The sequence below is a fragment of the Nomascus leucogenys genome, chromosome 13 (assembly GCF_006542625.1).
Source record: "Nomascus leucogenys isolate Asia chromosome 13, Asia_NLE_v1, whole genome shotgun sequence".
Taxonomy (NCBI): Eukaryota; Metazoa; Chordata; class Mammalia; order Primates; family Hylobatidae; genus Nomascus; species Nomascus leucogenys.
In genome coordinates, this window is record NC_044393.1 from 37,730,651 (window position 1) to 37,751,946 (window position 21,296).

Sequence of the window (21,296 nt, forward strand, 5' to 3'; positions counted from 1 at the left end):
TATCACCACGCCCAGCTAATTTTTGTATTTTTAGTAGAGACGGGGTTTCACCATGTTGACCAGGCTGGTCTCCAACTCCTGACCTCGTGATCCGCCCACCTCAGCCTCCCAAAGCGTTGAGATTACAGGCGTGAGCCACCGTGTCCGGCCGATGGCAATTTCTTAATTTGAAAAAATGGAATGAAGTAGACTAGACTAGGCTGGGAGAAATTATCATAATGTACTGCTCCTTATGCAGATAAACATTGTCTCAAGAAATTTTTCAGTTAAAAATATGTAATTCTTGGCAATAGTACCCAAACTGATCTTCAGATTCAATGCACTCACTCTCAAAATCCCATCTGCCTTTTTGGCAAAAATTGACAAGCTGATCCTGAAATTCTTATGGAAATACACAGGACCCGGAATAGTCAAAATAATCTTGAAAAACAGCAAAATTGGAGGACTCCCACTACCCCATTTCAAAAGTAATATGAAGCTATACTAATTAAGACAGTGTGGTATAAGTACATACAAAGATATTAGGATAAGGGTAGCCATATAGATAAACAGAATACAATTGAGAATCCAGAAATAAACCTAAACATGTGATTTTCAAAAAAGGGCATCAGGACAATGTAATGGGGGGTAGAGTCATCCTTTAAACAAATGGTGATGAGACAACCGAAAGTCCAAATGTGTGGCCAGGCACGGTGGCTCACGCCTGTAATCCCAGCACTTTGGGAGGCCAAGGCAGGCAGATCACCTGAGGTCGGGAATTCGAGACCAACCTGATCAACATGGAGAAACCCTGTCTCTACTAAAAATACAAAATTAGCCGGGCATGGTAGCACACGCCTGTAATCCCAGCTACTCAGGAGGAGAATCGCTTGAACCCAGGAGGCAGAGGTTGTAGTGAGTCAAAATCGCGCCATTGCACTCCAGCCTGGGTAACAAGAGTGAAACTCCGTCTCAAAAAAAATAAAAAGTCCATATGTAAAACAATGAAGGTGGACTCCTACCTCAAACATTAAAATGAATCAGAGACCCAACTTTAAGAGCTAAAACTACAAAATTCTTAGAAGAAAACTGAGAGGGGATAAATCTTTATGACCTTGGGTTAGGCAGTGGTTTCTAAGATATGACACCAAAATCACAAGCAAGGAAAGAAAAACAGACACATAGAGACTTTAACAAAAATTAAAACTTTCTTAACTGCAAAAGACACAAGCAGGCTGGGCACGGTGTCTCACGCCTGTAATCCAAGCACTTTGGGAGGCCAAGGCGGGCAGATCACAAGGTCAGGAGATAAGACCATCCTGGCTAACACGGTGAAACCTCGTGTCTACTAAAAATACAAAAAATTACCCGGGCGTGGTGGCGGGTGCCTGTAGTCCCAGCTACTCGGGAGGCTGAGGCAGGAGAATGGCATGAACTCCGGGTGGGAGGCAGGAGAATGGCATGAACCCGGGCGGCGGAGTTTGCAGTGAGCCAACACCGTGCCACTGCACTCCAGCCTGGGTGACAGAGCAAGACTCCGTCTCAAAAAAAAAGACACAATCAAGGCCAGGTTCGGTGGCTCATGCCTGTAATCCCAGCACTTTGGGAGGCCAAGGTGGGCAGATCACCTGAGGTCGGGAGTTCGAGACCAGCCTGACCAACATGGAGAAACCCCATCTTTACTAAAAATACAAAATTAGCCAGGCGTGGTGACGCATGCCTGTAATCCCTGCTATTTGGGAGGCTGAGGCAGGAGAATTGCTTGAACCCGGGAGGCGGAGGTTGCGGTGAGCCAAGATCACGCCACTGCACTCCAGCCTGGGCAACAAGAGTGAAACTGTGTCTCAAAAAAAAAAAAAAAAAGACACAGCAAGAAAGTGAAAAAGAATCTTACAGAATGAGGAAAAAATATTTGCAAATTACATACCAGATAAAGGACTCCTGCAGAATATATTAAGGACTCTTACAACTCAACAATATAAAGACAAGTAACCTAATTAAATGGGCAAAGAAAGCTGGATGACCCAGCACATGCCTCTAGTTCAGCTACTGAGGAGCCTGAGGCAGGAGGATCTCTTGGAATCTGAGGCTGCAGTGAGCTATGATCACTCTTATTAACAAGCCCACTGCACTCCAGACTGGGCAACATAGCAAGACCCAGTTTTGGCCAGGTGTGGTAGCTCACGCCTGTAATCCCAGCACTTTGGGAGGCTGAGGCAGACGGATCACGAGGTCAGGAGATCGAGACCACCCTGGCTAACACGGTGAAACCCCATCTCTACTAAAAATACAAAAAATTAGCCAGGCGTGGTGGTGGGCACCTGTAGTCCCACCTACTCGGGAGGCTGAGGCAGGAGAATGGCATGAACCTGGCAGGTGGAGCTTGCAGTGAGCCAAGATTGTGTCACTGCACTCCAGCCTGGGTGACAGAGCAAGACTCTGTCTCAAAAAAAAAAAAAAAAAAAGACCCGGTCTCAAATATAAACAAAAAAATGAACCAAGAATTTGAATAGACATCTCTGCAAAGATAGCATACAAATGGCCAACAAGCACATGAAAAGGTGTTCAACATCATCAGTCACTAGGGAAATGCAAACCAAAACCACTGCACACCCATTAGGATGGCTATAATCAAAAAAAGCAGCAGTAACAGTTGTCAGCAAGGACACAGAGAAATTGGAACTCTCATATAATTCTGAAGAACCTACTTTGTAAAATGGTTTGGCAGCTCCTCAAAATGTTAAACATAGAATCGGCTGGGCACGGTGGCTCACGCCTGTAATCCCAGCACTTTGGGAGGCCAACGCAGGCGGATCATGAGGTCAAGAGATCGAGACCATCCTGGCCAACATGGTGAAACCCTGTCTCTACTAAAAATACAAAAATTAGCTGGGCATGGTGGCGCGTGCCTGTAGTTCCGGCTACTTGGGAGGCTGAGGCAGGAGAATCGCTTGATCCCGGGAGGCGGAGGTTACAGTGAGCTGAGATGGTGCCACTGCACTCCAACCTGGTGACAGAGCAAGACTCTGTCTCAAAAAAAAAAAAAAATGTTAAACACGGAATTACCATATGATCCAGTAATTCCACTTCTACGTATCTACCAACAAAAGTAAAAAGATGATCACACAAAAACTTGTATTCAAATGTTCATAACAGCATTATTCATAACAGCCAAATGTGAAAATAACCCAAATGCCCATCAACTAATTAATGGATAAACAAAATGTGGTATATCCATACAATGGATTATTCAGCAATAAAGTGGAAATACTGACACATGCTGTAACATGGATAAATCTTGAAAATATTATGCTAAGTGAAAAAGCCTATCACAAAAAACCACATTTTTTTTTTTTGAGATAGGGTCTTGCTCTGTTGCCCAGGCTGGAGTGCAGTAGCATGATCTCAGCTCACTGCAACCTCCACCACTCGGGTTCAAGCAATACCCCCACCTCAGCCTGCCTAGTAGCTGGGACTACAGGTGCGCGCCACCATGCCCAGCTAATTTTTGTATTCTTAGTAGATACAGGGTTTCACCATGTTGGTCAGGCTGGTCTTGAACTCCTGAGCTCAGGTGATCCGCCCACCTTGGCTTCCCAAAGTGCTGGGATTACAGGCGTGAGCCACCGTCCCTGGCCAAAACCACATATTGTATGATGCCATTTATATGTCCAGAAGAGCACGTCTATAGAAACAGACTGTGGATTAGTGTTGCCAGGGGCTGGGTGAAAAGGGGAGAAGGGAGAGTAACCACTAATGACAGCCAGATGGTAGTGGTTATGAAACTCAGTGAACATGCTACCAACTACTGAAGCATATCCTTTAAATAACTGAATTTTATGTAAATTATCTCAATGAAGCTTCATAAGGAAGTTAATACACATAAGGTGTTATTCTGGATGTAGGGAGTCCCTCTCCCGCCATGCCCACAGAATCTCGTCTGGTTTCTTTTCCATAGGATAGTATGAATAATTAACCTTTCTAAATCAAAGGCCTTACTTAAAGGTCTATATCAATTTAGGGCATCGTAACCAAAATTTTTATCATGAAATCGCATAGAAAATTTCAGAGTACACGGCCTAAAAGGTTATCTGGCTGGATGCAGTGGCTCACGCCTATAATCCCAGCAGAGGCAGGGGCAGAAGGATGGTTTGAGCCCAGGAGTTCCAGACTAGCCTGGGTGACACAGAGAGACCCCTTTCGCCACAAAAAGAAAAAAAGAAGGTTATGTGGTGTGGTATGAAACCTTTTTATTTTTTTGCCCAAGCTGGAGTGCAGTGGCACTATCTCGGCTCACTACAACCTCCGCCTCCCGGGTTCAAGTGATTCTCATGCCTCGACCTCCCGAGTAGCTGGGATTACAGGAGTGCACCACCATGCCCGGCTAATTTTTTGTATTTTTAGTAGAGACGAGGTTTCGCCATGTTGCCCAGGTTGGTCTCGAACTCCTGGGCTCAGACAATCCACCCACCTCGGCCTCCCAAAGTGCTAGGATTACAGACATGAGCCACTATGCCCAGCCATGAAACTTTTTCTTTTTTTTGAGATGGACTCTCCCTCTGTTGCCCAGGCTGGAGTGCAGTGCTGCGATCTCGGCTCACTGCAACCTCCGCCTCCTGGGTTCAAGCAATTCCAGCTACTCAGGAGGCCTCAGCCTCCTGAGTAGCTGGGATTACAGCTGCCTGCCACCACGTCCAACTAATTTTTGTATTTTTAGTAGAGATAGGGTTTCACCATGTTGGCCAAACTGGTCTCGAACTCCTGGCCTCAAGTGATCAATCCACCTCAGCCTCCCAAAGTGCTGGGATTACAGGCATGAGTCACCACGCCTGGCCTTGAAACTTTTGTCTGAGACACACACACACACACACACACACACAGATGAATATAAATAGAGAGAAGTGGGTCAGTCAAAACAAAAAGTCTGGAAAATATATTTTAGCAGTTGACCGTATTCAAGAAATAAAACAATAAGTGTGAGATCTCAGAGTCAAAAAGAGAAATCAAAAAAAAGCTGAAGTCACTTTAAAGCATCATTGTAAGCAATGGAACTAAACACCAGAAAAAGTAAATTTTACCCTGGTATCTACTTTGGTAAGTCAAGTAATAAGCTTCCCTCCTCCATCCACCTCTCAGGGTTCAGAGGAGCTTCCTACTCCCACTAAATTCAGGCCCCTTCTGGTGAAGTCTACTGTAGATCACACGGGGAGCTCCGCAGGGAAGGGTGTACCATCACTGGAAATGGGGACTGCAGGGCTGCAGGTGGGCAGCGTGGACATGCAGGCCCCAAACGCATACTACGGGTCCAGAAGCAAGTGCAAAAAGAACTCAAACAGAAGCCAAGGGTCAACTGCAGGAAAGAAAGGAGAAGGAGCAAAATCGATATTGCTAACGTATTCAGTTTATCTTTGAGTGGATGAAAGAATAAAGGAAGAGGAACAAGAACCCATCAAACTTCTCTGAGGGAGACAACATTTTCAAGGACTGCAGGTCAGGATCTCTGACACAGAAGATGTGAGCAGCTGCACAATCCAACAGCCTGGGCTAAAACAGACGCCCTGGGGACAAACCTGAAGAACGATCACTCATGAAACTCCTCGCAGCAAGAACTCTGAGGTCATCTTCAAATCAGCAGGGAAACAAAAATTTAGAGAATTATCACTACCAGGGAGAGACTACCAAGAATATCTGTGAGGATTGCAGGGTCAATGTCAAGATGCTGGGCTTTGTCCGCTAAAAAAAACACTACGTGGCCGGGCGTGGTGGCTCACGCCTATAATCTCAGCACTTTGGGAGGCCGAGGTGGGCGGATCACGAGGTCAGGAGATTGAGACCATGCTGGCCAACACAGTGAAACCCCGTCTCTACTAAAAATACAAAAAATTAGCCGGGCATGGTGGCGGGCGCCTGTAGTCCCAGCTACTCGGGAGGCTGAGGCAGGAGAATGGCGTGAACCCTGGAGGCGGAGCTTGCAGTAAGCCGATCACGCCACTGCGCTCCAGCCTGGGCGACAGAGCAGGACTCCATCTCAAAAAAAAAAAAAAAAAAAAAAACTACATATGAGACTGTAATCTGTAATTAGGACACTTCTTGAATACCACTAAAGACTATTTACAATATTGCATTTGAGTAAAAATTGAAAATAAGAACTATGACAGTTAAACCTATTCTGCAAGTACTCTACAATGCGTTTAAAAAAAAAAAAAAAAAAGTTGGCCATGCGTGATGGCTCACGCCTGTAATCTCAACACTTTGGGAGGCCAAGGCAGACAGATCACTCAAGGTCAGGAGTTCAAAACAAGCCTGGCCAACATGGCGAAACCCTGTCTCTACTAAAAAAATACAAAAAAAAATTAGCCGGGCGTGGTGGTGGGTGCCTGTAATCCCCGCTACTCAGGAGGCTGAGGCAGGAGAATTGCTTGAACCGGGAAGGCAGAGGTTGCAGTGAGCCAAGATCACATCACTGTACTCCAGCTTGGGCAACAAGAGCAAAACTCCATCTCAAAAACAAAACAAAACAAAAAGTAGCTGACCGTGTGTGGTGGCTCACGCCTGTAATCCCAGCACTTTGGGAAACCGAGGGGGGCCAATCACCTGAGGTCAAGAGTTCAAGATCAGCCTGGCCAACACGGTAAGAAACCCTGTCTCTATTAAAAATACAAAAATTGGCTGGACGCAGTGGCTCACACCTGTAATCCCAGCACTTTGGGGGGTTGAGGCAGGCAGATCATGAGGTCAAGAGTTTGAGACCAGCCTGGCCAACATAGTGAATCGCTGTCTCTACTAGAAATACACAAATTTGCCGGGCATGGTGGCACACACCTGTAGTCCCGGCTACTCGGGAGGCTGAGGCAGGAGAATCGCTTGAACCCAGGAGGTGGAGGTTGTGGTGAGCCAAGATCGCGCCCCTGCACTCCAGCCTAGCGATAGAGAGAGACTCCGTCTCAAAAAAAAAAAAAAAAAAATTAGCCAGGTTTGCAGGCACCTGTAATCCCAGCTACTAGGGAGGCTGAGGCAGGAGAATCACTTGAACCCGGAAGTGGAAGTTGCAGTGAGCCAAGATCGCGCCATTGCACTCCAGCTGAGCAGCAAGAGTGAGACTCTGTCAAGGAAAGGGAAAGGGAAAAGGAAAAGGAAAAGAAATCGCTAACTAGGCTGGGCGCGGTGGCTCACACCTGTAATCCCAGCACTTTGGGAGGCCGAGGCGGGTGGATCACAAGGTCAGGAGGGAGTTCGAGACCAGCCTGGCCAATGTGGTGAAACCCCATCTCTACTAAAAATACAAAAATTAGCCGGGCATGGTGGCGGGCACCTGTAGTCCCAACTACTCAGGAGGCTGAGGCAGGAGAATCGCTTGAACCTGGGAGACAGAGCTTGCAGTGAGCCGAGATCGCCACTGCACTCCAGCCTGGGCGACAGAGCGAGACCCCGTCTCAAAAAAAAACAAAAGAAAAAGAAATAGCTAACTATAGGAAGGAGGAAAAAAAAAAAAGACAAAATGATCATTTGCAGCTACAAGTTAAGTATTCCTTGTATAAAATGCTTGGGACCAGAAGTGTTTCAAATTTTGTATCTTTTCTGATTTTGGAATATTTGCATATATATATAATGAGATATCTTGAGAATGGGACCGAAGTCTAAACACAAAATTCATTTATGTTTCATATATGCCTTTGACACATAGCCTGAAGGTAATTCTACTCAATATTTTAAATAATTTTGTGTATAATGGCCAGACGCAATGGCTCACACCTGTAATCCTGGCACTTTGGAAGGCCAAAGCAGGAAGATCGCTTGAGCCTAGGAGATCAAGGCTGCAGTGAGCCATGATCTTGCCACTGCACTCCAGCCTGAGTGACAGAGCAAGATCCCTTAAAAAAAAAAAAAAAAAAAAAAAATTTGCATATGAAATAAAGTTTTGACTGCAACCCATGACATGAGGTCAGGTGCGGAATTTTCCACTCGTGGCATCCTGTCAGTGCTCAAAAGTTTCCAATTTTAGATTTGGGGATTAGAAATGCTCAACGTGTATTATGATTACCTAAGAAACTCAAGAGAATCTACTGAAAAATAAGAACGACAGAGTTTGGTTAAGTAGTATAGCAGACACAGTGCTATTACATTTTCCTCACGGACACACCAAAGGACTCCACTTCCCAGCCCCCTTGCACCTAAAATAGAGCCAACAGACCACGGAAGAAATACTACTACTTCCAAGCTTGGCCCATGAAAAAAACTTCCATGCACAAAATTACATGGCAAACTTAAGGTCACATCTTCTTGTCAGTTGTGACAAAAATGGAAGGAGCCTAGGTCCCCAAGTCACCACTTAGAAAAGAACCATCTAAAAAAGTGTGAGCAAGAAATAAATGTTTTCTTTGTCAGGCCACAGATTGTAACTAGCATTACCTACCCTGACTAATACAGGTTATAAAACACACAGACTGGCCAGGTGCACTGGCTCATCCCTGTAATCCCAGCACTTTGGGAGGCCAAGGCAGAGGATTACTTGAGGCCGGGAGCTGGAGACCAGCCTGGGCAACACAGCAAGATTCCATCTCTATCTTATTTTTTATTTTATTTTTTTTTTGAGACAGAGTCTCACTCGGTGGCCCGGGCTGAAATGCAGTGGCGCAATCTCGACTCACTGCAACCTCCATTTCCTGGGTTCAATTGATTCTCATGCCTCAGCCTCCTGAGTAGCAGGGACTACAGGTATGCACCACCACACCCAGCTAATTTTTTTTTTTTTTTTAATAGAGAGAGGGTTTCACCATGTTGGCCAGGCTGGTCTGGAACTCCTGGCCTCAGGTGATCCACCCACCTCGGCCTCCCAAAGTGCTGGGATTACAGGCGTGAGCCACTGCCCCTGGCCTCCATCTCTTATTATAAAAACAAGGCTGCGCACAGTGGCTCACGCCTGTAATTCCCAGCACTGTGGGAGGCCAAGGCAGGTGGATCACTACAGGTCAAGAGTTCAAGACCAGCCTGACCAACATGGTGAAACCTTGTCTCTACTAAAAACACAAAAGTGGCCGGGCGTGGTGGAACAGGCCTGTAATTCTACTTGGGAGGCTGAGGCAAGAGAATCACCTGGGAGAAGGAGGTTGCAGTGAGCTGAGATCGCACCACTGACACCAGCCTGGGCAACAAGAGCAAAACTCCGTCTCAAAAAAAAAAAAAACAACATACAAACTGCAAGCAGTATACTTGCTTTATACCTGCTCTATACCAGTTAGTAATAGTGGGTGGGAAGGAGGTGTGAGGGGAGTTAATCGCATTCTAAATACCAAATATTTTCTTTGTTTTTGAGCAGGGTGTCTCCCTCTATTCCCCAGGCTGGAGTGCAGTGGCACCATCACAACTCACTGCAGCCTTGAACTCCTGTGCTTGAGTTCTCTTCCCACATCAGCCTCCCTAGTCAGTGGGACCACAGGTATGCACACCACCACACCTGGCTACTTTAAAAATTTTTGCAGACATGGGGTCTCACTATGTTGCCCAAACTGGTCTTAACCTCCTGACCTCAAGCAATCTTCCCATGTCGGCTTCCCAAAGTAGTGGGATTACAGGCATAAGTCACATGTCCAGTCCAGCAAATACTTTAAAATAAAGAATAAGTAATCAGCCGGGCATGGTGGCTCATGCCTGTAATCCCAGCACTTTGGGAGGCCGAGGCAGGTGGATCACAAGGTCAGGAGATAGAGACCATCCTGGCCAACACAGTGAAACCCCATCTCTACTAAAAATACAAAAATTAGCTGGGTGTAGTGGTGCACACCTGTAATCCCAGCTACTCAGGAGGCTGAGGCAGGAGAATTGCTTGAATCCAGGAGGTGGAAGTTGCAGTGAGCTGAGATCACACCAGTGCACTCCAGCCTGGGCGACAGAGAGAGGCTCCGTTTCACACACACACACACACACACACACACACACACAAAAGTAATCTGTAGACCATATATTAGGAAAAATCTAGAGACACTGACTTGTTCTGTTCATACACAGAACAAGTCAATATTATAAAGATGACAAGTCTCCCCAAATTATGCATTTAATGAAATTTCCCATTAACAGTATTTTGACAGCCTGGCCAACATGGTGAAACTCTGTCTCTACTAAGAATACAAAAATTAGCCAGGCATGGTGGCACATGCCTGTAATCCCAGCTACTCGGGAGGCTGAGGCAGGAGAATCGCTTGAACCTGGGAGGCAGAGGTTGCAGTGAGCCGAGATCGCGTCATTGCACTCAAGCCTCGCGACTCCATCTCGAGGTGGAGGGAGTATTTTGAAACCCTAAATTGAAAAACACTGAAGTAAAAACTGAGCATAGGCACTACCAGATAATAAAGCCTACTATAAAGTGATTATAATGACTAAAATAGTAAGGTCATGGCAAAAGAACAGATAAACTGACTAAAACAACAGATCCAAGGATTCAGCATATGATTAAGGTGTTATTTTTTAAGTTAATAAGGATGAATTAATAAATAGTACCCAAAAAATATAAACTAGAGGGGACAAATAATCCTTACTTCATACTATACTCCAAAACAAATATCAGACTAATTATAGCCATTTTTTTTTTTAAAGAACTAAGAGAAAACATGAGTGAATACCTATAAAATCTTGGGATAACGAAGCCATGGGAAATAAAAAAAGATTGACAGATTTTTTTTTTTTTTGGAGATGGAGTTTCGCTCTTGTTGCCCAGGCTGGAGTGTAATGAGGCAATCTTGGCTCACTGCAACCTCCACCTCCCAGGTTCAAGTGATTCTCCTCCCTCAGCCTCCCGAGTAGCTGGGATTACAGGCATGCACTACCATGCCTGGCTAATTTTGTATTTTTAGTAGAGACGGGGTTTCTCCATGTTGGTCAGGCTGGTCTAGAATTCCTGACCTCAGGTGATCCGCCCACCTCGGCCTCCCAAAGTGCTGAGATTACAGGCATGAGCCACCGCGCTTGACCGACAGACTTAAATTCAAGGCATAGAAAAAAATATTTGCAAAGTAGAACAAAAAAAATGCAAATCTTAACACAGGTTGAGTATTCCTAATTCAAAAATCCAAAATTTGAAAGGCTCCAAAATTCAGTACTTTCTGAGTGCCAACAAGACACTCAAAAGAAAATGCTCGACCAGGCGCGGTGGCTCACGCCTGTAATCCCAGCACTTTGGGAGGCCGAGGCAGGTGGATCACGAGGTCAGGAGATAGAGACCATCCTGGCTAACACAGTGAAACCCCGTCTCTACTAAAAATACAAAAAAATAAATTAGCCGGGCGTGGTAGCGGGCGCCTGCAGTCCCAGCTCCTAGGGAGGCTGAGGCAACAGAATGGCGTGAACCTGGGAGGTGGAGCTTGCAGTGAGCTGAGATCACGCCACTACACTCCAGCCTGGGCGCACCACTGCACTCCAGCATGGGCGACAAAGCGAGACTCCGTCTCAAAAAAAAAAGAAAAAGAAAACGCTTACTGAAGCATTCTGAATTTCAGATTAACAAATTAGGAATGTTCAACTGGTAAGTATAGTGCAAATATGCCAAAATCCAAAAAAAAAAAAAAAAAAAGAAAAAAAGAAACCCAAAATCCAAAACACTTTCTAGTCATAAGCACTACAGAGAAGGGATACTCAACCTGTACGTGTTTCTCAAGCAGGTCAAGATCAAAAACAACGTTATCTAGTAGCACTAACTTTACTCAAAGAATATGGAAGAAAAATGTTTTATATTAAAACAAGCACTGATGTTTCTGAAACAGAATGAGAAATTCACATTAATTTTAGATAAAACAGAAGAGACTTAAAAGAAGTGTCATGCTTGTTATATTCCAAACACTTTTAAATATGCATACATTCCCCCATATCATGCATCTGTGGAAAACTTTGTGAAGCAATGTCTATAAATATAAATATCAAAAAAGCTCTTGATAAGAAATATACAAACTTGGCCTGGGAACAGTGGCTCGCGGCTGTAATCCCAGAACTTTAGGAGTTCGAGACCATCCTGGACAACACAGGAGACCCCCAGCTCTAAAAACATAGTGAAACCTGTCTCTACAAAAAAATACAACAATTAGTTGGGTGTAGTGGTGCACGCCTGTAGTCCCAGCTACTCAAGAGGCTGAAGTGGGAGGATCTCTTGAGCCTGGGAGGCAGAAGCTGCAAGTGAGCAGAGATCTCACCACTACACTCCAGCCTGGGTGACAGAGTGAGACCCTGTCTCAAAAAATATAGATACATGAATTCAACAGAAAATTCTCAGCACTGACCACATATACCTTACTGTGAAGCAGGATCACCAAATTTTTTCTATAAAGGGTCTATAAAGGGCCAGAGTTACATGGTCTCTTGAGTGAGCTTGGCTGTGTTGCAATTAAACCTTATTTACAAATCCAGATGCTGGTGATGCCTCCACCAGCAACATCCCTGTCACCTGAAAACTTGTGAGAAATGCACATTTTCGGGGCCCACCCTAGATCTTCAGAATGAGAGCCATGTTTGACAAGGAAGGTGTTGTAGTTAGCCCCCAGCTAGGTGATTTGCCTTTGGAGACAGGAAATGATTTTAGCCAGCCCTGGAGAGGAGTCAATAAAGCCAAACCAAATTTGAGGCTGAAATCCCATCTAAAGTAGAATGTCTAAGAAATTGTGTTGGCCAGGTGCGGTGGCTCACACCTGTAACCTCAGCACTTTGGGAGGCTGAGGCAGGTGGATCACGAGGTCAGGAGTTCGAGACCAGCCTGAACAATATGGTGAAACCCCGTCTCTACTAAAAATATGAAAATTAGCCAGGCGTAGCTACTCAGGAGGCTGAGGCAGAAGAATCGCTTGAACCCACGAGGCGGAGGTTTCAGTGAGCCGATATCGTGCCACTGCACTCCAGCCTGGGCGACAGAGCAAGATTCCATCCCCAAAAAAAAAAAAAAAAATATGAAAATACAAAAATTAGCCAGGCGCGGTTGCAGTGACCATAATCCCAACTACTCAGGAGGCTGAGGCAGGAGAATCACTTGAACCCAGGAGGTGGAGGTTGCAGTGAGCCAAGATCGCACCATTGCACTGTAGCCTGGGCAACAAGAGCAAAACTCGAAAGAAAGAAAAGGAAGGAAGGGAGGGAGGGAGGGAGGAAGGAAGGAAAGAAGAAGGGAAGGGGAGGGAAGGGGAGGGAAGGGGAGGGGAGGGGAGGGGAGGGGAGGGAGGGAAGGGAAGGGAAGGGAAGGGAAGGGAAGGGAAGGGAAGGGAAGGGAAGGGAAGGGAAGGGAAGGGAAGGGAGAAAGAAAGAAATTGTGTTTCCTCCATGAAGACTGAGGACACAGCAGTGCTTTTGGTCTGAAGCAGGGTGGAGAAGACCTCAGAGTCACAAAGCCAAGAACTCTGAGATGAAATGATGGTCCAGAATGAAAAAGCTTATTCAAATTTAATTAAATGGAGCTGGGGGTATGTATATAGTCACTTGAACAAAGGAAAGCCAGTGGGGGGAAAAAATGTGTGAGCGTTGAGGTGGTGGGTAGAAGATTCCTACAGGAACAAACAAGGGTATTGACAGAAAGAATCCAAGCTAGGGTGCATAAAGGCAAACACTGTAGCCAGGAATGAACCACAGGCAAACAAGGCAGGAGCGAGAGGAGACGGTCCTGCTCCCATTCAGCCTCAGCCTCCTCTCAGTGCACCCTTTACTCCACCCCAAAATTTTCTAAAATGCACATCTGAACAAGTCACTCCCCTTCTGGGAATCTCCCCGTGTCTTTCCAGACAAAGATTCAAGTCCCATAATACGGTATCAAAGGACCTCTCCACCTGACCCCCATCACATCCTCAGCATCCTTCCAACTATCCTAACTCAGTTACCCTCTCCCAGTCACATGCCTCTCCCGCTCCACCCTTTGCTCACACTGATCCCTCGATCTGGAATTTCATTCCCACCTTCTGTAGCCTAACCCTACTTTCTATCCCAAGTCCCCAAAAGTCATCCTGGAACACAGCATGATTAGAGTCTAACTTCGAGCTTGGCAACTGACCGGCCTAGGGTCAAATCCTGACTCTACTTGGCAGCGCTAAGACCCTAGGCAAGGAGCTGCCCTCCTGCCACACCTCAGCATCCTCAGCTGTAGGATGAAAAGCGTTAATGCCCAGCCCACAGGGCTGCAGAGACTGATCGATGTGAAAGAACACAGGAGTGCTGGGCAGAGCTCCCTGGCACTCAACTGACACTGGCTCCTCCGCCCTCTTCTATACTAACGAGAACTTAGAAACCCTGAGTTTCAGATGAGAGTGGGAATAGTGTTCTACAGTGTTTAATGGAACAGAATTCAAGACTCAGGAATTAACTTACAGAAGTTACCCAAGACTTCATCAATAAATGAAGGAGGCCCAGAAGCCACCTTGCCTGCCAGTTGCTAGGACTAGCAATAATAACCTCAAGTGCCCAATACATAATCGATACCTATGGGCACCATCACTGTTTCCTTGGCCCTATCACGTGGGGCTCTCTTGTCTTTCTAGGGTCCCTTCTATTGCCTGGAAAGGGTCCAACAGAGAAGTGCACCTTATCAAACTGCACTTCCATTCAACTTAGAAGATAGAGGGATTCAACTCTGTAAGAGTTACACACATAGATGGATGACCTCCACCAGGTGCTCAATGAGATGATGCCTTTGGGAAGGAAGCCTGAGCCATCAGCTGCTTTGAGCAAAACTCATGAGTGGGCAAAACTCATGAGTGGGCCAGGCGCGGTGGCTCACGCCTGTAATCCCAGCACTTTGGGAGGCCGAGGTGGGCGGATCATGAGGTCAGGAGTTCAAGACCAGCCTGGCCAACATGGTGAAACTCCATCTCTACTAAAAATACAAAAATTAGCCAGGTACAGTGGTATGCACCCATAATCCCAGCTACTTGGGAGGCTGAGGCAGGAGAATCGCTTGAACCCGGGAGGCAGAAGGTGCAGTGAGCCGAGATCACACAACTGCACTCCATTCCGTCTCAAAAAAAAAAACAAACAAACAAACAAACAAAAAAAAAAACTCATGAGTGAAGATTTTCCTGATCACTGACCAGAGAAAACCACTCTCCTTTAAGGATGGAATTTCCATAGAGGGCCTTAGAGACGCCTAGATCTGAGGTCACGGACTTGGCTGAGGTCACCTGAGGTCAAAGTCGAAAATTGGGACAAAGGACAATGAGAAGCTCCCAAGATTTATATTTCCATTGAGGATGACCTCCCCCAAAAATCTACACCCTTGCTTTTCTGCTGCATTTGGGTATGCTGGGTTGGCATCACAACTTAACATGGCCTAAACCAGCTCCTCCAGCATCTCAGTTAATGGCCACTTTCTTTCTAGGTGCTAAGACCAGAACCTCGGAGTCCTCCTCAGTTTTCTTTCTGGTTCATCAGCAAATCTCAACCTCACCTTGAAATCCCACTAGTCTCCCCTCAGCCCTGCACTAGCCATCTGGCTGGTCTCATTGCTGTCCTGCCTTCAGTCTGTCTCACGCAGCAATGCCTAGAGTGTGCTTGCTAAAAGCTAGATCAGTCCACCTCCCTTCTTTACTCCAAAACCCTCCAGTGGCTTTTACCACCCTCGAGGTAAAATCTACCAGCCTTACAGCGGTCCGCATGGCCTTACATGATCTGACCCCCATGGTTTCTCTGACCTCAAGACCAAATTCTCCCCTCCTCCTGCCTCAGGGCCTTTGCATCTGCTGTTTCCTCCCCTCAGAAGATCTTTCTCCCAGATCTACACATGCCTCACTCCCTTCACATCTTTAGTCAAAGATGAATTCAACTGTATCCCCCACCACCATCGAAAGAATTCATTGTGTTGAAGCCCTACCCCCACAATGTGGCTGTATTTAGAGATAGAGCCTTTAGGAGGTAACCGAGTTTAAAAGAGTTCTTAAGGATGGGGCCCTGATCCAATAGGAAAACTTTATTTTTTTTAAACAAAGTAGCTTTGTCACCCAGGCTGGTGTGCAGTGGCACAATCATGGCTCACTGCAGCCTCAACCTCTTGGGCTCAAGCAATCCTCCCACCTCAGCCTCCTGAGTAGCTGGGACTACAGGCACTACCATCACGTCCAGTGAATTTTTTATTTTTTATTTATTTATTTATTTATTTATTTTGTAGAGACAGAGTCTTACCATGTTGCCTAGACTGGTCTCAAGTGATCCTCCTGCCTCAGCCTCCCAAAGTGCTGGGATTACAGGCGTGACCAACAGTGCTTGAACAGAAAGAGATAAATGGCACCGAGAAAAGGCCATGTGAGGACTCATCAAGAGGATGGCCACCTACAAGCCAGGAAGAAAACCCTCACCAGAAACTAAAGAGGCCAGAACCTTGACCTTGGACTTCCCAGACTCCAGAATTATAAGAAATAAATTTCCGTTGTTTAAGCCACCCACACTGTGCTATTTTTGTTATGGCAGTGTTAGCAGACTAATATACCTTCCTCCCTGTCTACCCTTCCAAAAATATCAACTCCCATCCCCACACTTAATCCCCCAAGCCTTGTCAGATTCCTCTTCACAGCGCCAGCTCTCGTTGTCCACCTCCCTACAATGTGGGCTCCATGTGGGCTGGGAATCTCCCTGCAGCATCCCGAGCACCAAGAATATTACCCAGCACAGATCAGGCATTCAAATGTAATAAATGCATGAAAGGCCTATGAAAGGTGCAAGCTGAAAGCAGACCTCAATTACAGGACAGCCGAGAACCTAGAACCTGTGACAAAATAACAGGTTCAAAATAACAAAGCCAGAGAGAAAATGGGAAGAACAGCATAGTGCACAAAGGGCTCGTTTCAACCTAGAGGCTGCAACGCACAGCTTAACCTGGAGGAGGATGGTTCCCTACAGAAAGAATAAAAGCAAGCCCAGAGAACAACTGGAGGAATAGCAGGGCATGAAAATGAATTAATGAGGTTACTGGGCACTGGGAACCAACAGACTGGTGTGTGAGAGTTTTATGGGCAAGGCCAGGAAACACGTCAGGAAGGACTGTAAGATGTTTAAATTTAAAAAGCCTAAGAGGATTAAATATAAATACGTTTTTAAAAAGTTTCAATTTACATGTACAAAGCACAATATAATTTCAAATTATTACTGTTGACCTTTTTTTTTTTTTAGGAGACAGTCTCACTCTGTCACCCAGGCTGGAGTACAGTGGCACGATCTCGACTCACTGCAAACTCCACCTCCCAGGTTCAAGCGATTCTCCTGGCTCAGCCTCCTGCGTAGCCGGAAATAAAGGCATGCGCCACCATGCCCGGCTAATTTTTGTACTTTTAGTAGAGACGAGGTTTCACCATGGTGGCCAGGCTGGTCTCGAACTCCTGAGCTCAAGCGACCTGCCCGCCTCATCCTCTCAAAGTGCTGGGATTACAGGCATGAGCCACCATGCCCAGCCCCGGCCTACTGCTTTTAATTACCTTAATCAAAATGGGAAAATTCCTCAAGCTACCAGTGGTACCAGAAAATAGGTCTCCAAAAAGATCCCTGGTTTGTCTTTAGAGACACTGAAGAGGACAACAATAGCCAATTCGGGATTCAAACACCCTACAAACTAGACCCTAGGCTCTGTGAGGGCAAAAGACACAGTTTAGTCAACAACGATCTGTTCAACAGAACCTGGTCACCAAGTGGATGGATGGATGGGCAGACACAGATGGACAGACTACTCAATGGGTGGCTACATGTGCTTGCCTGCCTCGGGACATATGACTCACTTCTGCAATGCTACATAGACTAGAGTTTGCTCCATCAATGAGATAGATAGTATGGCATGAAACCTAGCAAAACCATCTACATTTTTCTAGCCAGGTACTGGTTTTTTTTAAGCTGGCCGCCACACTCAGCTATTTTTTTTTTTTTTTATAGAAACAGGAGTCTTGCTATGTTGCCTAGGCTGGTCTTGAACTCCTGGCCTCAAACAATCCTCCCACCTCAGCCTCCCAAAGTGCTGGGATTACAGATGTGAACCACAACATCCGGCCCAGGTACTTCAATAGGCATTTTTTAAACATGTCAACAGATGTTTAAACTTAATTGACTTAATTGACCGTGCCACAGTCAGAGAATACAACTGCCAGACAACCATCTAAAAAAACTGTCAACATAAAAAGTTCCTGAAATACCTACTGTCTTAAAAAATCACCCTCCACTCTAAGCAAAGAAACCAAAAGAGAAATGCCCTGGTATTAAAAGAAAGAAGCTGGTTGCCATTTTGGCAAAGGAAATAGCCTAGAAAGCAGATACCTCATGCTCAGGATGTCACATGGAACAGGCTGGACACACCTGCTGCCTCCCTTTAACTAGCAGGTGTGCCATGAGAGCTTACACTGGGCACACCCACCGGTGCCCAAAAGCTATTAAATTGGGGATGAATGAAAAGAGAACAGTAGTAATACGTTCATAAGTGACCCTGATAGAACCAACCATAACCCAGCACAGAATTCTGATTTTGGGGGCTGAAAGGGCCCTTTATAAATCTCACCAGGTTCAAACACCTTCAGGGGAGGCAGGCAACGTCACCTGCAACGGTGAAAAAAGCAGGTGTAGACAACCAGAAATGGTGAGGCCCAAACCCAACAGCATTCAAATACAAAAACATAAAAATGCTCCAGCCACCCCAATTCCAGCCTTTTGCTTCAGAGAAGACGAAGCCGACTGAGGGAGGTCACATGGCCAATTAGTGACAGCTCAAACCAGACTGCCTCCGGACTCCCGGTCCCATGTCCTCGCACATCCCGGGGCCTTCTCTGCGCGCAGATGACCCAGTTGTCAGCAGGGACTGCATCTCACCCCGCCCGTCTCCCAGCACTGCAAGAATAGAAGTGGCACCTACTACAAACGCTGCAGACCCAGAAAGCCCTTATGGGTGACTTTCTTCCACCTGCAGTTGCCCTCATTTACCCTTTGCCCTGACAATCGATAATTTCCCATCAGTCACGCTTAAACCCCCAGCCAGCAGGCCGACATCCTATCAGCCACCCATCCAAGGGGGGGCATCTAGGACCAAACGAAGGAGAAAATCCTGCGCCTTAAAGTAGTCACACTCGAAATGTCATTTTTTTTCCCCCGAAAGGTGGCAAGGAGGGGGACTCGCGACCCCCGGGGAACAGGCCAGAAAGGCCCCGGGGTCGGAGGAGCTGCTTCTAAAATTACTTCGCGCAGTCTTTGTAGAAGGCAAGAAAGCAAGAATGTAAAAGGCACCCTCTTGCCGCCCCTCCTGATGCCCCTGAATTCCAGGAGGCGAGACGATGCCCGTGTGCACCACCTGGGGAGGGGCGAGGGAAGCGACCCCAGGACGCGCGGGCGCAGAGCCCGGGAGGAGGCGGCGGCAGCCAGTGGGGCTCTGGGGGCGCCCCGTTTGCCTCCCCGCTGCGCGGCCTGAGGGCCCGAGCGCGCTGTGGCTCCCGCGGCGGGCAGGGGTGGGTACCCCGGGGGCCCGGCCCGGCCCGGCCGGCAGACAGGCAGGAGCTGAGGGCCGCCAGGCACCTTGGGCCCCGGGGCCAGGGTGGCCGGCGGGCGCGGGGTCCTGGGAGACGGGTCGGGGTGGGGGCGCGCAGGCCGCGCCGCGGGGCCGGTGGGTGACAGCGCGCGGGGGCCGTGCCAGGCCGGCCTCGTGGGCGCGGCGGGCACCTCGCGGCCCCGCCGGCAGGTGCGGCCCGCAGGCCGGGCAGGGGGCGCGGCGGCCCGGCTCTCACCTGGCTGCAGCTCGCGTGGTTCCCGTCCTGCCGCCGCGCCTTGGCGCCGCAGTGCCTGCTGCCGCCGCCGCCTCCGGTCCCCGCGACAGCCGCCTGCAAAATGGCGCCGCGGAGGGGCGGGCCGGGGGCGGGGTGCAGCGGGGCCGCCCGCCCCCGCGCCGGTCTGGGGCCCACCTCCCTCCCCGCCCCCGACCCCTGCCCTCGGGCCTCTCCCCGGGGTGGGGCTGCCCCCTGGCACCCGGCAGCGCTCCCCGGAACATCCCGGGCCTCGCACCCAGCCGTCCCCTTCCCGTTCCTTTCATTTCCCTCCCCTGTGCAGAAAGATCGCCCCCCTTCGCGACCCTTCCCACCAGTCACACCTGCTCCTGGGGACCCACCTGGCAAGCAGAGCGCTGGTCCCTGAGTGTCCTGGTCCAGGTCCCCCCTTTTTACCCCGCTTGCCACCGAGCCCTGTCATTGCTCGAGCGTGATAATCAGGCAGTTTGTGGTGCATTGGGCTCAGTGGGTTGGATGTTTTAAAACAATTTCACTGCTTCTCCACTTAGGTAGCCACGTTTTTTAACTTAACTGGAGAAGAAGTCCTCCTTACCTCATGCAGAGATGGTAATACAGACCAAGGCTTTTCAGACTTGAATTCCCTGGGAGTCGTGTTAGGCTAGGGGCAGGTTCACATTCAGTGGCTCTGGGGTGCAGCCCGAAAGTCTGCACTTCTAAATTGTCCCCAGGTGATGCCCCCGGGTGAGGTTCTTGGACCTCTAAGCAGAAAGGCCAAGTGTAAATCCCTGGCCCTCGGTCTTAGAGCTGGGCAGCCTCACTTTGAGGACTTCATTAAGATGCAGATGGCTGGGCCCCACCCCCAGAGCTGCTAAGGCTGGAGGTCTGGCGTGAGGCTCCAGAATCTGCATTTCTGGCAAATTCCCAGGTGACGCTGATGCTACTGGTCTGGGGACCACACGTATTGAGCCACTGCTGAAATCTGAATACATTTTTTTAAATGTTCTAATAATTAGTACTTTCTTAACACCTTCCATCTTGAAACCATTGTCATGGTTGTTTTACTAACTGAATGATAATGTACTAGTTCCCGGGCAACTCTTGAGAAACAGAATTGTAGACGGTGTCTGACCTCACATGGAGAAATTGATTTTATAATCACAATTATTTATGTGTTTTACACAGTTTTAGAAAGTGACATCACACATACCAATGCAGTTGGGGGAGCAGCAACTAAAGGAATTTTATGAAATAGGCAAGTGTGGTCTGTGTCTTGACAATGTGTCTTCCCATTTATCTAATAACTGCATTTTTATTTGCTTATATTTAATTTTTTAGAGACAAGGTCTCACTCTGTCACCCAGGCTGGAGTGCAATGGCACAATCAAGGCTGCAGCATCAACCTTCCAGGCTCAAGGAATCCCCCAACCTTGGCCCCCTAAAGCTGGGATGACAGGAACACACCACCAGGTCCAGCTAAGCTTGGTTTTATGAGTCACGGGCGCGCATCCTTAACCTTGGCAAAATGAACCTTCTAAATTGACTGAGACCTGTCTCAGATATTTGAAGTTCACAACTCCTACTGGGATTCAGTAAGTAGGGAAAAGAAAGTGTTGGATTGCAAAATTC

General features: G+C 47.5%; 1 protein-coding gene across 4 annotated transcripts in view; it reads right to left on the reverse strand.

The window, feature by feature from the left end:
- Positions 1-19,789, reverse strand: part of SLC23A2 (solute carrier family 23 member 2) — a 152,032-nt gene extending 132,243 nt beyond the window's left edge. For 2 of the 4 annotated variants that reach the window (XM_030825371.1, XM_030825375.1), the window contains exon 1: positions 19,674-19,761. The gene's annotated coding sequence lies outside the window, so the exon portion shown is untranslated. Of the gene's footprint in view, positions 1-19,673 lie in introns of all 4 variants that reach the window. The other 2 variants (XM_030825369.1, XM_030825370.1) reach the window with 2 other exon arrangements.
- Between the last annotated feature and the right edge of the window lie 1,507 nt (positions 19,790-21,296).